Source organism: Melospiza melodia, chromosome 1 (assembly GCF_035770615.1).
Source record: "Melospiza melodia melodia isolate bMelMel2 chromosome 1, bMelMel2.pri, whole genome shotgun sequence".
Taxonomy (NCBI): domain Eukaryota; kingdom Metazoa; phylum Chordata; class Aves; order Passeriformes; family Passerellidae; genus Melospiza; species Melospiza melodia.
Window position 1 is genome coordinate 57050660 of NC_086194.1, and position 16100 is coordinate 57066759.

The following is a 16100-nucleotide window of genomic DNA, read 5'->3' on the forward strand; positions in this document are numbered from 1 at the left end:
TTGCTCATGCTCACCAAAGTGCTGTTTCTGTCTTGAAGCATTTTTGGATGCCTTTCAGTTGGCCTTTTGAATGTTACTGCTATACCTACTTTGCTCTCATGAAAGAAAGGAGGTCTCTGAACTTTCTCACTGTTTTTCTAGTCTTCATTTAAAAATCTAAAGAAAAGGAACTGTAGGTTCCTTTCCTTCCTTAACTGTAGGTTAAGGAAGCTTGCTGCTGGTAAGTTTAACATGAGGACAGAGTTCAATTTGCAGCCACATATGTCCGAGGTGGCTCTGATTTCTCCTTGGACTATGCATGAGATACTTGTACCACCATTCTGAGAAAGGCAGAGCTACTCTTGCACTCCCTAGTATTTTGACTGTTTTACAGTAATGCCTGTTGTCATGGAGGCACAATGTGGATTCTACTCTTCTCAGCTGCCTTTTACACCTCTCTGCTGTGTATCAGCATCCTCCTACATCTTCAGTCCTTCAGAACTGAAAGAAATACTTGTAATTAAGACCCTTCCTGCTCAATTGAAAGGCTTTTAACACGGATGTCACTATTGTCCTCAACCGAGGAAGAGGAGTAAAAGAGGACGAAGCCCCCAGATTTGCCCAAATCTGTGTGCTGTGATAAAGGAGACAATCAATGTAGTGTATAACTGGCCTGCCTGGGACCTCCATCTCTCCATCTCATTGCTCTTCATCCCTTGCTGCCACTGACAGTGCTGACCTAGTGACCTAGGAAGGGAGTTTCTGAGCTGGCTGAGATGGGTGACCTGGCTCTTCTCCTACAGGCAAGCAGAGGAGGCAAGAGGGCTGCTTCAAGGGCCAAGGAAGGAATCATCCTGTGTTGTTCCTCATGCCAGGTAACAGAGCAGCAGAGGGAAATGCAGTGTCTGACTCAAGTTAGACCTGTTTGAAGGCAACAGTGGTGTCCTGGACCCCGCTTGAAACTGCTAAGAGCTATCTCTTGGGGAAGTGCTTGGATACAAAAAATTACTAGGATTAATTCAGTTGGTTATAACACGGGACTTAAAATGCCAAGCTTGTGGGTTTGATCACCATATGGGCCATTGACTTCAGAGTGTGACTCAAAGATCCTTGTGGGTCCTTCCAATTCAGAATATTCTGTGATTTTTTGATTCCAGGGATAAAGTTTGTGTAGTGTTGCTTCAGCCATAGGTGCTCGCAAGGGTACATGCACTGTGCTATCTGCCCTACCAGCTTGGTCATCACCTGTGTAAGGCTGAACAACAGATGTTTCTGACAGGCAGGTGGACATTTGCTCATCTGAGCTTAAAGACATGGCTAATCCACCAGGAGGTGGCTTACTGCTTGTATCCATCAAATGGCAATCATGATTGTCAAGCTCTCTAAATGAAGTGAAACCAAGTGGTGCCATTTGGTTGCCTACAACTTGTTGCCTTAATGCAGCAATTAATGTGAGAACTGAAGGACTTGGCCTGTAAATTTTGTCTTCTTGGAAGTTACTCTTTCACCATGAGGTGAGCCATAAGTTTAAGGACAAGGTAAGCAATATGATATGTATTCATGTCAGATACTTATGGCACAAATTCATAATTTTTTACAGCCACTGTCTTGGTGTTTGCTATTTTGATGACATCTATCACAAAATCAGACCACAGGACTGAAACAAGAAAGGGAATCCCAAACTTGAGCTCAAACCTAGTGCTACCAATATTCTGCATTCCCATTTCTCCCAGTTACTTCCTCTGTACCTTAAAATAAAATGTGTGAAAAAAGGACAATATTTTGTAACTATTTACTCACTAATAAAAGGCAGTGATGTATGCAACATGCTGACAGTTTACTGATGGGCATCAGTGTAATGGAAAGTAGCACAAGCAGTGAAGAATAGCACTGTGTTCTTAAAGAAGGGATGTAAGAAGATAATATGCCTCAAACTTTTGTCAGAAAATGTGCAGTTGTTTGTATCACTCAAAAGAGATTCCTAGAGCAAACAATTCTTTGTATCGTTCAAAAGAGGTTCCTAGAACAAACATGCTGGCTTGTCTTTTGTAATCACAAGGGAAAAAAGGACCACGTAGAGAATTATTCATGTTTTTACCTCCCATAAGTTATCTCTTTTCTTTAATGTGTACCATGTGTACCAACTTCACTCAGCTGCTCTCTGGTTATATTTGAGAATCTTAGTCAGCTGCAGAGAGCTAGAGATGGTTAACAATTGCAGCAGCACTCTAACTGGGTAACTACTTAAGAACTACTCCTAGGAAGGGATTGAAACTACTTAGAGTGATGGCTGATACAATTTGGCACCTAGCAATGGGAAGGATGACATTCATTATACAAAGAGCTTTCTGAAAAGCAACATCAAGCATGTCAGAGACCTGCCTTGGACTTAGCACTGCAGACTTATTGTTGAATGTTATTGCAAAGAAGAGGGGACTTCTCCAAGTCACAGGCTACCCGACTGTCTGAGATGCTAATTCTTTCACTGCAGGCTCTATTTCTCAAAAGACAGCTTTTGCAATATGCAGCAAAATGTGTTTTAAGGCTGAGACAATATTTTGACAATTATTTTCCCTCTGCTCTGATTGCTTTGGCTGAAAGCACCACATCAATAAAATTAACTAAAAAGAAGCGTGCAGACATTTTGGCAGAGTTTGAGAGATCACTGATTGGGCTGGTGCAATTAAAGAAATCCCTGTTCTTCCCCGTGCTCAGAGCATGAGTCCTGCAGGTGTAGAGAGGCATGTCTCTGGGGGCCAGTATGGGGATGCTTCAGGGGAGCCAGAGGCAGGCATCTTTTGCAAAACTGAGTTTTAACCTCCACTGTGCAAACCTCTTATTCAAAGACACTGACACAAAGAAACATCTGTGACTAATGTGTTGGACTTGATTTCTCTTCAAGTGACTTATCTTCTGAGCATTTTCAAGCACTGGCACTTTACTGGTCTGTTTACTTTAAAAGTGGATTTTGCCCCTGTTGAAGCCTTACAGCCCTGCTTTGTGTGTCTCTCTCAGGAGAGCAGTCTGACTGCAAGGAAGTAGATAGCTGTTTGCCAGAAGTGTGTGGCAAACAGCTAAACTCCTGGCCAACTCCTCCTTTCTGTTATTTCCCCTTTTTCATTTTTTAGTCAATGATTTTTCTTGGTTGGGTTTTTAAGCAAATTCAGTCTTTCTCCAATAGCCTGTTCTCCCTCATCTGTCTGTGGATGTGCATTCACATGAGAGAGAGGGAAGCAAAGAGGGAGGCAGAGAGTGAATCTGTTCTTGGGCTGTGTTGACAGATTAATTCTTCCTCAGTTGTCAGGTTTCAAGCCTGTTTGCAGCGCTGCTGGTAAGTGGGAACAAATACAGCTAGGGAGAGAGGGTGAGGCTGACCTGGTGGGGACTAGACTGAAAGGGGCCTGTCTACTGCCACCTGCACAGCAACAGGCAGCGTGGTAAGGCAGAGCTGCAGCCTTGGGGACCCCTGCAGCTGTCAGACTGCCCACAGCAGCCCCTGCACACACAGCTCACTCGTCAGCAAGGGATTTTCCTCCCCTCCTCCCCAGATAAAGATCCCTCAGCTGCTATTATGGGTTGTATCCTTGGCTTATTGTAAAAGCAAAATGAAACAAAAAACAAAGGGAAAAAATCTGTGTGGTTTTGCAATCTGGAGATGAGCCTTTGATCCTCTCGCTCAGCCTGAGGATGGTGGCATGCTGGCACAACTGCCCCCCGTGTACACCTGAGCTCTCCAGATCTGCCCACACAGTTCCATTTGCAGGATGGGGGAGAAGTGTGTGCCAGAAATGTTAACTGGTCCCCATCAGCATTAAAGGGGGAGACTGTGTGTGTGTGGAGGCAGCAGTTGTCATTGCAGAGCTTTAACCAAAGTGGTAATCTGCAGCTATGGAGTCACCGACTAAGGAAATTGAAGAATTTGAGAGCAACTCTCTGAAATACCTACAGCCAGAGCAAATAGAGAAAATCTGGCTTCGTCTCCGAGGCTTGTAAGTAGTACATTTTTTTTCATCTCCTCCAATTTTCTCCCGCTGTCAAAATTATTGTAGCACTTTTTTATTTTCTTTCTTTCTGTACCTTCAAAATCTCCATCAGTTTCCATATCTGTTCTCCATAAATAAAGTTACTTTATCTTAGCAAAAGATCCATTTACTTCCTTAAATGGAACTGCTTCTTACATTGAACACTTTCAAGTGGAAATATAGAAATGCCATTAATGAAGTATTTTAAGATATAAGTAGTTACTGGAATGCTAATTACTTCAGATGTTATATTAGTAAAGTTTTGTTATAGCCTGAATGATACTTAATTGAATCCTCTGTTTTCAATAATCTTGCCCTTAGCTGCAGCATAGAGACTTTTCCCCCACTGCAATGTACACCATTTCTAGCACTGGCATGATGCATAAGGACAAAAATAGGCAGTGAAGGCACAACTGGAAAGCATTTCCAATAGCATTTGTAATGGCAGCAAATTCATCTTCCATTGATTTGATTGTACTTATTAATTTATATGTTAAGCCTGACTTGCCATGAGATGACTGTATACTGCCTCCTGAGCAGAAAAGATATCTGTGCTTAAAGAACTTGGCACTGCAGAAAAGAAAAAGTTATAGTGTGTGCCTAGCTTATTTGGAAACAATGTCTGGTGTTTTTCATATTCTCAGTATGTAAAATCCTGTCAACCATTTATTTGCCAATAATTACTTACCTATGGCAAAGACGAGTGTTACCATATTAAACTACACCCCCTTCCTGTGTTCACAACTGTTTATGTTTGTTTTTTTTCTTCAGCCTCACATGTTAGAGTTATTAAAATTTCAGTCCTCAAGAGAAAGGTAGGGGAGAGGGGACCAAGGAATCTTGGAAACAGCAGAAGCAAAAGAAATGAAGGAAGGGTAGGCCAATAGTTGAAAACAAATGGGTTCAATTTAAACTTGAGTTGCTTTTTGGGTGTTACTTTGTGTGAGCAACTATGGTATGTTTTGCAAAGCCTAGCCAAAACTTCTGTAGGACTTTAAGCAATACAAGAGACATGCATTAACATGTGTTTCTTTCAAAGCATCATTCCAGGAAGCCTGTTTTGTGAAGGAACCTAATCAAAGTAGATGACACCTGTCTTGTGAGCCTTCCTAACAGAAGACACACAAAAGAAACCCTGTATTAGGATTTATTTAATTTCTGTTTAATATAGAGTTTAGGAGCATGCTGATTTGGATTCTACCTGACCGAGTGTTTTTTTGTGGGAATGCTGAGCAGGTGTATTCCTTGTGCTTGAGGGTCACCATGTTTTGGGCAGGGCTTCCTCCATCTCTGAGTAGCGGGCTGATTAAAAGAGGCCTCTGGGGAGTGCAGCGACCCAGGGCAGGCAAACGGGGCAGGGCAGGCTCCGAGGGCATGGCACGGCTCTGAGGATGTGGCACAGCAGTTTGTGAAGCAGTCTGAGCAGTCACAGTTGTAGGATTTCTTGCTAATAAGGTTTACTGTGGGTTGTGCATGGCATTTCTGTTGACTGGTAGGTTTTAGCATTTCTGGTAGTAATGGTTTGTACATGATTAAAAATTGTAGTTAATATGAGTGTATGTAATCAGGTGGAACCCTCCAAAAAGGATGCGTCTGTCCAGACCTTTCTGTGTGGACTGATTGAGCTTATCAGTGGTTTCAGGAGATGTTGCAGAGGAAAGCTGCCTGTGGTGTGAACAGGTGAACAATCTCCTTTCACTGGTGGCCAAGCTTAGAGAGAAAGTTGAAAGACTAAGGAGTATCAGGGAAAGTGAAAGGGAAATAGATTGGTGGAGTTCAGCCCTTCCATCCTTGAAGGAAGCCCACCAAGAGTTAGAGGAATCCCATGCCTCTCACTCTCAGACAATAAAAGGACACCTGGTAGATGAAGGGGAGTGGAAGTGGGTACCTGCTTGAGGAGGTAATAATAAAAATTCCTCCCTACCCCCACTCCCAAGCTAGGTGCCACTTCCGAATAGGTACGAACCCCTGGCTGGAGAGTCAGCCAGATGATTTAGAAGAAAACTATCTGCACAGTGAGTCTCCAAATTATGACTCATCTGTGAGAAGGATAACTACCTCTAACATCAAAAAGGAAAGAAGGGTAGTCATGGTGGGGGATTCCCTGCTAAGGGGAACAGAGGGCTTACCCCACAGAGAAGTCTGCTGCCTCCCTGGCCCAGGTCCAGGATATTACTGAGAGACTTTCTGGGCTGATTCAGCTCTCTGATTACTATCCGCTGCTGATACTCCAGGCTGTCAGTGATGAGGTTGAAAAGAGGAGTGTCAGGGCAATTGAAAAGGACTTTAGGGCACAGGGACAAGTAGTTGATAAGGCAGTGGTACAGGTAGTCTTTTCCTCAGTCCCTTTGGTGCCTGAGAAAAATGGTGAAAGGAGTAGGAGGGCTCACATTATCAATAAGTGGCTCAAGGCTTGGTGCCACTGGCAGAATTTTGGACTTTTTGATCATGGGGCATCTTTTACAGCACCTGACCTATTGTAACCAGATGGGCTCCATCTCTCTGTTAAGGGTAAAAGGTTTTTAGCTTGTAAACTGGCCAAACTTTTTGAGAGGGCTTTAAACTAGGTTTGAAGGGGGAAGGGAACGTATCTGGTCTCTCTGGAAGCAGGCCCAAGGATGGTAAGCCTGAGTTAGGAGTGATATCAGCAGCCCAGCTGAGGTGTGTGTATACTAATGCACGCAGCATGGGCAACAAACAAGAAGAGCTGGAGGCCATGGTGCAGCACTGGAGCTGTGATGTAATTGCCATCACGGAAACATGGTGGGATGACTCACATGGCTGGAGTGCTGCACTGGATGGCTACCAGCTCTTCAGGAGAGATAGGAAGGAGAAGAGGTGGAGGGGTGGCCCTTGATCTTAGGGATGCCATAGGTATTGAAACCAATGATGACAAAGTTGAATGCCTGTGGGTAAGAATTAAGGGCAAGGCCAACAAGGCTGACATCCTACTGGGAGTCTGTTATCGTCTACCCAGCCAGGAAAAAGTGGTGGACAATTCATTCTAATAAGCAGCTGGAGAATGTTTCTGGATCATCAGCCCTTGTTGGCGATTTCAACTTGCTGTACATTTGTTAGGAACTTAGTACAGCTGAAAAAAGACAGTTCAGGAAATTTGAACTTTTTGTCGCAGCTGGTGAGTGAGCCCACCAGGGGAGGGACTATGTTAGATCTGTTCTTTGTAAATATAAATGGGTTGGTGTGGGAGATGTGGTGGTTGGAGACCTCTTGGGGCATAGTGATCATGAAATTATGAAAATCTCAATATTTGATGAAGTCAAGAGGAACTAATAAGGCTTTTACACTGGACTTTTGGAGAGCAGACTTTGGCTTATTCAGGAAATTTATTCAGAGAGTTCCCTGGGAAGTAATCCTTAAAAATAAAGAAGTTCAGGAAGGGTGAGTGTGCCTCAAAATGGGGATCTTGAGGGCACACAGGAACAGACTGACCCTATGTGCCAAAAGACGAGTCGACAAGGCAAATTACCAGCGTGGATAGGCAAGAAGATTTTGGAGGAACTCGGGAAAAAGTCTGTGGAAGGAGGGTCAGGTTTCTCAGGTAGCATTTAAGAGGGCTGCAAGAGTATGTAGGAAGAAAATTAGGGAGGCTAAAGTTTAGTTTGAACTTAAAATGGTGACTTTCGTAAAGGATAACAAAAAATGTTTTTATAAATATATGAATGGTAAAAGGAAGGGTAAGACTAACCTTTGTTCTTTATTAAATGCAGAAGGGATCTTTGTTACTTTAGATGAGGAGAAGGCAGAGGTGCTTAACACCTTGTTTGTCTCAGTTTTTAGTGAGAAGACTTGCCTCAGTTTTTAGTGAGAAGACTTGCCCACAGGATAACTGTCCTCTTGGGTTGCTTGATGATATCAGGGAGCAGAATGGTCCCCCTATTATCCAAGAGGAGGCAGTCAGAGAACTCCTAAACTGCTTGGCTATTCATAAATCCATGAGACCAAATGGGATCCATCCCAGGGTGATGAGGGAGCTGGCAGATGACCTTGTGAAGCCTCCCTCCCTCATTTACCAGCAGTCCTGGCTCACTGGCAAGGTTCCAGATGACTGGAAGCTGGCCAATCTGATTCCCATTCATAAAAAAGGGTGGGAAGGAGGATTCTGGCAATTATAGGGCAGTTAGCCTGACCTCTGTACCAGGTAAGGTTATGGAACTGTTTATTTTGAGTGTCATCACACAGAGCTTTCACTCCCTGGGTGCTGATGGCCTGCCAGCTGCCTCTGTACTTTGTTTCATAAGGCTGGGCCTGCCTTTAATCAGCTTCCCCTTTTACCTAGGCAGTTCTCACCCTGCAAGATATGTTTCTCAGAGATGTGTTGATTGTTTGCTTAATGCTCTCAATAGCTGCTGCTGCCAGAAAAATATCTTGAGTCTCTTGCTCTGTTCTATTCTCCTTGCTTCATTGATCCTGTCCAGAGGACAGTCTTTTATTCAGACAGGTGTTATGCAGCTCTGGACATGGACACCATGCAAAGTATAGCCAAAACTTCCATAGGACTCCAAGCAATTACATGTTAGTCTTCCTTCCACTCTCTAGTGGATGCTAAAAACGCTGCTAAGATTGAAACATTCTGCTCTGCAAAATACATCAATGAAGATTAGTGGGAGTCCCTTACAGGTCACTGTTAGCAGTGGAGCTTGGAGAGCTTTGAAACATATGGTTTCAAAATTGCATGATTGCTTTTCAAGCTGATTTTTTCTCTGTGGAGGTATGAGCAGTGGCGGCTGTGTTGGGGTATTCTTGTTTTAGTACTTGGAACCCTAGCTGTGAGACTTAAACATCCATCTGCTACTTATAACTCTTAAAGCTTCATGAAGTGACTTCAGTTGCCTGCTGATTTCTTAAGAACAGAGAAAGCACTGAAGCCCTTTTCAACACTAGGATTAGATGTTGCATCTGAGGACAAAGAAGAACGCAGAGGCACATATCCAAGGAGCTTTATGAGTTTCATTAAAGATGTGCTAGTTTGTGGAAGCTGAAGATGCAGATTGCAGGTATTTTTTGTTTGATTTTGGTTGCTTTTATGCCATAAAACCCCACCTTTTTAGCTATTAGAGTAGTGGTACATCAACACTGGCATCTGCTGGTTCCGTGCTCTGATTTACACATTGAAGGAGGAAAGGAGGAAAAATGGACTTTAACCTTCTTCCTAATTGCTGGAGTTGACTTGCTAAGTCCACAATAAATCTCTTCAGTCTCAGTCTTTCCTCATGCTGTTACTCTCATAGAATCAAGGTTGGAAGAGACCCTTGAGTTCATGAAGTCCGCCCATTAACCCAGCATTACCACTGTAACCCTAAACCACTAAGCCATATCAGCCAGTGCCAGATCCAGACACGTCTTAAAGACCTCCAGGGATGGTGATTCCACCACCTTCCTGAGCAACCTTTTCCAATGCCTGACCAGCCTAACAGTGAAAATTAAAAAAAAATTTCAATCTGAATCTCCAGTGTCTCATCTTAAGGTCCTTTCCTCTGGTTCTCTCTTTGCAGGCACAGTAGGAGAGACCAGCCTCCACCTCACTAAAACCTCCTTTCATGTAGTTATAGAAAGTAATAAAGTTCCCCTAACCTTCCTCTTCTAGAGACTAAACAAATCCAGATCTCTCAGCTGTTCCTCATAAGACATGTTTTCTAGACCTTTCATGACTTTGCCTTTCACTGGATAGGCTCCAGCACCTCAACATCCTTTTTAAAGTGAGGCACCCAAAACTGAATGCAGTGCTCAAGAAGGAATGCTGAGTACTGGGGGATGATAATTTCCCTAGTCCTGCTGGCTACACTATTCTTGATTCAGGCCATCTATAATTTACCATTTACCTGCAGGAGACAGCCTGCTCTTGAATATTTAACAATCAATTTTAAAGCACATACAGCATTCCCGGACTCCTTTGCTCCGCAGGACTCACAGAATCTCTGTCAAGCTATATCCAGGTCTTGTGAGGCCCACCTGGTGCACAGCATCAAGCTCTAGGGCCCACGATATCAGAAGGACTGCTAGAGCACCAGAGGAAGCCTTGAACATGATCAGAGGGATGGAGCAAGTTTCCTGCGAAGACAGGCAGAGAGAGTTGGGGTTATTCAGCCTGAGGAAAAGAAGCCTCCAGGGGGACCTTATAGCAGCCTTCCAGTAAGTCTACAGGAAAGCTGGAGAGTGACTTTTTACAAGGGCATGTAATGATGGGACAAGGGGTAATGGCTTTAAACTTTTAGAGAGAATGTTTAGTTACAAGGAAGAAATTCTTCTCTATGAGAATGGTGAAGCAATGGAACAGACAAGTTGTGGACACACTATCCCTGGAATTGTTCAAGGGCAGTACTTTGAATGCCTGGTCTAGGTATATATCTGTATATACCTATATCTACTATATATCTCCCATGGCAGGGAGGTTGGATAAGATGATCTTTAGAGTCTTTCAACCCAAACCATTCTGTGATAACAAAGAGCAATCTCTGAACTGTGACATGAATGGGACGCTTGAAATTGTACTCACTAAGAAATTTGATGGGCAGATAAGGTATAGACACATGAAAAGCAGTGCCTTTGAAAACTTCATTCTCTTGCTGAAAATCTGGAACAATAATCAGCATTTATGGCATATCCTTAGCTTCCTCTGCAAAGCACCCTGCATCCTGTCAACAGTGAAGAGGTCCCAATGATAGATCTTGCATAAGAACAACTTTTTATTGAAGTAAATGATGAAGAAACAACTGATTTCATTGAAAAAAGATGAGCTTTGGCAACTGAAAATGATCTGGCAAGTGTTAGTGCCACTGCTGAGTTAGCTGTTTCACTGTCTTATCTGTATGTGCTTTACAATATTTTTAGAATTCCTTAGTTGCATGTCACATAGGGAACAGCTGGTTCTATCTGTGACAGTATACTGATCTGATTAAATTTTATTTATGTGGCCATAATAAACAGGAAAACAGAGAACTCTTCAATTCCAGAAGCACACTCTACATCATGGCCTTTGTTCCTCAATATTTTAGCTCACAGAAAACATTAGGGTTTAATAAAGTCCATCAGAAAATACCACTTTGTTAGGAAGTGTGTAAATACATTGGATTTCAAGTGGAAAATAAGAATATGCTAATTAGTTTCTGGAGGTGAGAGAGTCCCAAAGGCTTTCTTTGGCCTTGGTTTCAGTCCTCCTGAAGGTCCTGAGTTTCTCGGTTTAAACTGAAGCCCTGTTTGCCCTTCGAGCAGAACAGAGCTACCTTCAATCATATTTAAATGCAACTGCTACCACCCTTTTTCCTCATTTGGCTTTCTTGATGGACATAGAGAGGAATTATGTATCAAAGAACCATGTTAGAAAACTTCTCTGTAGATGCCTTAGGTCTGTGTTTCACTTTCATTATGGTTGTCAGTTCACAGAAGGATTAGGAAAGTCTCATTTGTCAGCCAGTGGATATTGGGCATGTGCTGGAGGCAGCAGTGCAGACTAGAAATTCCTGGTTTGGGTGAGCTGTGGGTATGGATATCTTTATTAGTTTTAGAGTTTGCCAGGGTCTGGTTGATCCATAATATTGTTGTTCATGTAGAGTGAAGAAGGGCTCGATTTTACCAGTAGACTAACATGTAAGTTAGTCGTGTTGTATACTACCCGTGGAATAGTCCATGGAGAGCAATGGGAACAATAGAAGTGTTGCCACCTTCTACTCTCATGCCTGACAAATGGACCGGGGAGAGAATGTGTTCCAATAAGTACAAGAACAGAAACTTCAGAAAAAGTAATTAAAATTGATGGTGTTTGTAGCTGCATTTATTTAGTAAACTGATACATTTTGCAACAGTCCTTCTGTTACTTTGTTCCACAGACTGACTTTCTTTTGAATCTTAACTCAATATATGATTCCTGTAGGTAACTAAAGATGTAAGAGTTTGTGTTTATAATAGTAAAATGTTGCCCAAGCAATAATATGCACTTTGATTTTTTCCATAATTATAAAAGAGCTTTTATTCTTCTGAGGATAGTACAAATGAAATACATTCATTCCAAGCCCCAAAAGTAATAAAAACACCACAATCTGTCATAGAAGAAGGGGTGTCCCTTTATAATACTAATTTCAGTGCTTTTCAAGTGCAGTCCTGCAAGAAATGAAAAAAAGTTGTTTACAAAGATGAATTTAAACCCTAGGTCAAGGTGAAATTAAGAGTCTGTATCTGGAATTCTTTTAAAAAACTGTCTTGGTGGCATAGGATTCCATGCAGAAGGACGCAAAACCTGATGGAAGAAATCACTGAAAAGTCCACTGTGTGTGTTTTAAAAGCTGTGAGGAGAGGTGCTCTCCTAATCTGACAGCTTTTGCTGGATTCAAACACTATTAAATCCAAATCAGACCTTGAAAGGATTTTTATTTAATGTGTTTCTGTTTCTTCCTGCAATTCACACAAAATTTTCCTTTTTCAGTCCTTTTGTCTTGTTTCCTCAAAAATCACTTCAGCCTCTTCAAAATCCTAGAAAAGGTCTGACTCTGATCCTGACTGGTAGGTGAGGAAAGCTTAAGGTTCACATATTAGGGCTGACCCAGTAAATACTACAGAAACAGTGAAACCTCTGCAATGCAAATTATTCTTAAAATACTGAAAATTTGGATAAAGCAGAGCTGGTCTAGAAGGGCATGTTTCATAAGGATTCATAAGGCTGTTTCTGGTCTCCTGAGCTGTGCTGTACTAGAACGCATTGATATCCATGTGTTTTCAGTTCCTGGTCTTTGGTGTGGTGGGGGTTGGTTTTTTTTGGTTTTTTTTTTTTTTTTTTTTTTTTGTTTTTTTGGTTTTTTTTTTGTTTTGTTTTGTTTTGTTTGTTTATTTTAAAAATTTGTTTTTACTTTCTTTTCTGTGATAAAGCTAGGTTTTCTAAGTAATTCGGTGCTCAAGAAAAGTTTAGCCCCATGATGGTGCAAAAATTTCCTCTGACAGTTTTCCACACAGAGTTGTGCTTAAATCTGAATTGTAGATAAGCAATAATCCTTTCCCCTGCAGACCCTAACCTTTCCCAAAATTTATTTGGAACTGCCTTGGATATTTGAAAAGCAGATTAAATTTGAAGTTGATTATAAATAGAAAGAAACCAGAACTAAAATTTGCAATATATCAAGAATGCAACTCAAACTCTGGTAAAACTCATTGTAATTAACTCAACAAATTGACTTCAGTGAGCTCAGGATTCCTCAAAACAATTGATAAGGTGGATATTGGAGACTTTTGAATTTTCCTGGCCAAGAAGGTAGGTGCAGAGTTCTTGCTGAGAAATGGATCTATATGGTTGTCACAGAGAGGTTTGAAAGGCTTTGTCTCTACCATGACTTCCAATTCATGTGACAGTAGTCTGGCATGCCTTCTTTGGGAGGACTTCTATGCCTGTCACTCGGTTATGTGGGATGCAGGAGCTCACACAAGCTTAGGTAAGCAGCAGGAAAAGATTGTCATCATCTTTCTTGTCAAGAGAGATGTACGAGACAGTTTAGCTTTTAAGATGCATATAGAAATGTTTGACAACAATGTATGTACAAACATCCATAATGGCTACTTGTGTTGTTTGGGTCATATGCTGTGTCATCACTTTAGGAGTGATTTCTTACACTAATAGAGATAGATACTGTTCATGCACAAAACTCCTAGCCAAGACATAAAGTTTCACAACATCCATTCGTAGCATGAGTCCTGGCTTGGCACAAAGCTCCTTTCAACACCAAGATTACCACAAGTTGGATGTAAGATCTGTGCAATTTTTAACAACTAAATCTATACAGTGCCCTTGAGTTACGGCTCTGGCAGGAAGGGCCAAGGAAGAGCATCCTTGCAAGGCTGAGCAGTTCAAATGGTTGCTGTAAATGATGCTCAGACCATTCTTCCTCCCATGTCTCTTGTGGAGCAGCTGGTTTTCAGGGATTCAGTGGTAATAAGCAGTTACTAGAGTCTGTTAAGCAATGAGTCTGAATATACAATTTAGATATGCTTCTCTACATATATTGATGCAGCAGGGACAGCTATAGCCAGATGGAAGAACTCTCCTTTTTCAGACTTGCTTGAAAAATAAAAAGTGAGGAACCTGTGGGAATTGAGACTGGGAAGGGAGAATTTGGAGGTCATCTACAAAAGAGCATACTGATGCATAAAAAGGTTGGAGAGGACAACCAGATAAAGCATTTTAAAAATAGAAATAAGAAAAAGTGATGGTGGGAAAAGAGATAATCCTGTGAGTTCTTTGGATTCCCACATGTAAACACCTGTTAGATTTATATCCTTCCAGATTGAAATAGTTCACAGTACAACATATATGCAAGTCATTTAGGAGTTTGAGTTCTGCCAAAAATCACAGGGACAAAGACTGCTTTCAAAATGTGCTCATTACCCATCTGTAATGGTTTTTGCATCTCTCAGATTTTAGTGCAGACTTTGAAGGAAAGTCTGGTTTCTGCAAGAACCCCACTGGTTGCAACTGCTGCCCAAAATACGGCTTCTGTATTACCTTCTAAGCATGTCCTTGTTCAGAAGAATGAGGATGTCTTCTCTAGGAGGCCATTGCTTTGTTTCGTTGGAAGAAGGAAGAGCTTATTTGGTACTTGGCCACATTTTTGTTGTACTATCTGTCATAATTCTTCCTCCCATGTGTTTCCATTAATGCTGTTTGGGCAGTTATTTTTCCTTTCTCTCATTACACTAGTTTGATATGTGCAGAGAGCCTACAGATTTGGATGCAGTTTGACTGGATGGGTAGGGGTAATTCATAATGTACAGGGGGTGTCTTCAAAGTGCTTTTCTGAGAAAGGCTTTTGCATAAATGCTGAGTGATCTCTAAAAGACATTTCTAATTAGCTGTACTTCAGTGAATATCTTGCAAATGGAGAAGAATGAAATTCCTGAGTTATGTAAATTTGCTGAATAACTTGAAGTAAATTATTATAATGGTGCACCTAGCCTCACATTCTGTGAAATGTCAAATTTCAGTTTGAATAACATATTTAGCTTATGAAGGCATACCTGTTCCTCTTCTGAGCCAGAGGCAGGGAACTTGACTCATCCTTATAGGAAGCAAACTTTTAAGAGCTAGATTTGCTGTCTCAAGCATGGTACCTGGTATGCAGAAAGGACAAGACTTACTTATTTAAATACATCTTTATATCTGAGGCTTCTGAAGACATATCCCACTGCTTCCCCCATAGTTTCTGTGCCATCTAGATACTTGTGAGACAGCTGGTATCAGGATGGAGTTAGGATCTAAAGAAGTAAAGATCTTGCACAGCCTTCTTCATTCTCTGTGTACATGCTCAGCACATGTTCCCATCGACTCATCTGCCCATCCCAGTTCTCTCTCCCAAAAATTCCTCCTGTATGGCAAGATATTCCCATGTTGGGATAGAGGAGAGTGTTTTTGAGCTTGCAAATGGCAGTACTGCCACCTGTCTTCACTTTCCTCCTTTTCTTTCCTTTACCCTCATGTCTAATTTAGTGGAACCAGCTGTGTGCCATCACATCTCTGACATTTATGCCTAGGGAAGGGAGGAACAAAAGATGGGCAACCTTCTTTACTCTCTGCAGAAAATAATCTTGTAGTGATACGGAAATGGTGTGAACAGAGCAGCAGGCATCCTGCAAAAGATGATGAACCCTGCTACAACCATCAGTTTTGGAGATAGGAGCTTCTGTGAAACCACTTCTCTGCAAACACACTTTTACAGCTATCCTAGAAACCCATCATCATTCACATTACTTTCTTCTGTAAAGTCTCTGTTCCTGAAGGTGTGCTGAGCTCTAAGAAGCCTAGAAAAAGAGCATTGGCTCTCCATGAGAAGTTTAAAAGTTGCATTTTCCTAAGAGTGACATTTAATAACTGGCCTGCTAGTGAAGAAGCATTATCAGGACAGCAGCAGTCCTGAGTTGCTACACAAAGTAGTGTTGCTAAAAGGCTTGAAGAATTTTCAAAGTTTACCATGGTGCTGAAGGAAGGGAAAGTTTGGATATGGGGATGGGGAAATGAACCTTCTTTTTGAAAGGGAGCACTGCCTCTTTGTGTAGAAACTTTTTCTCCCAGTGTTTAGGTTTGTTCAACAGTAATCCAAGTGTTTT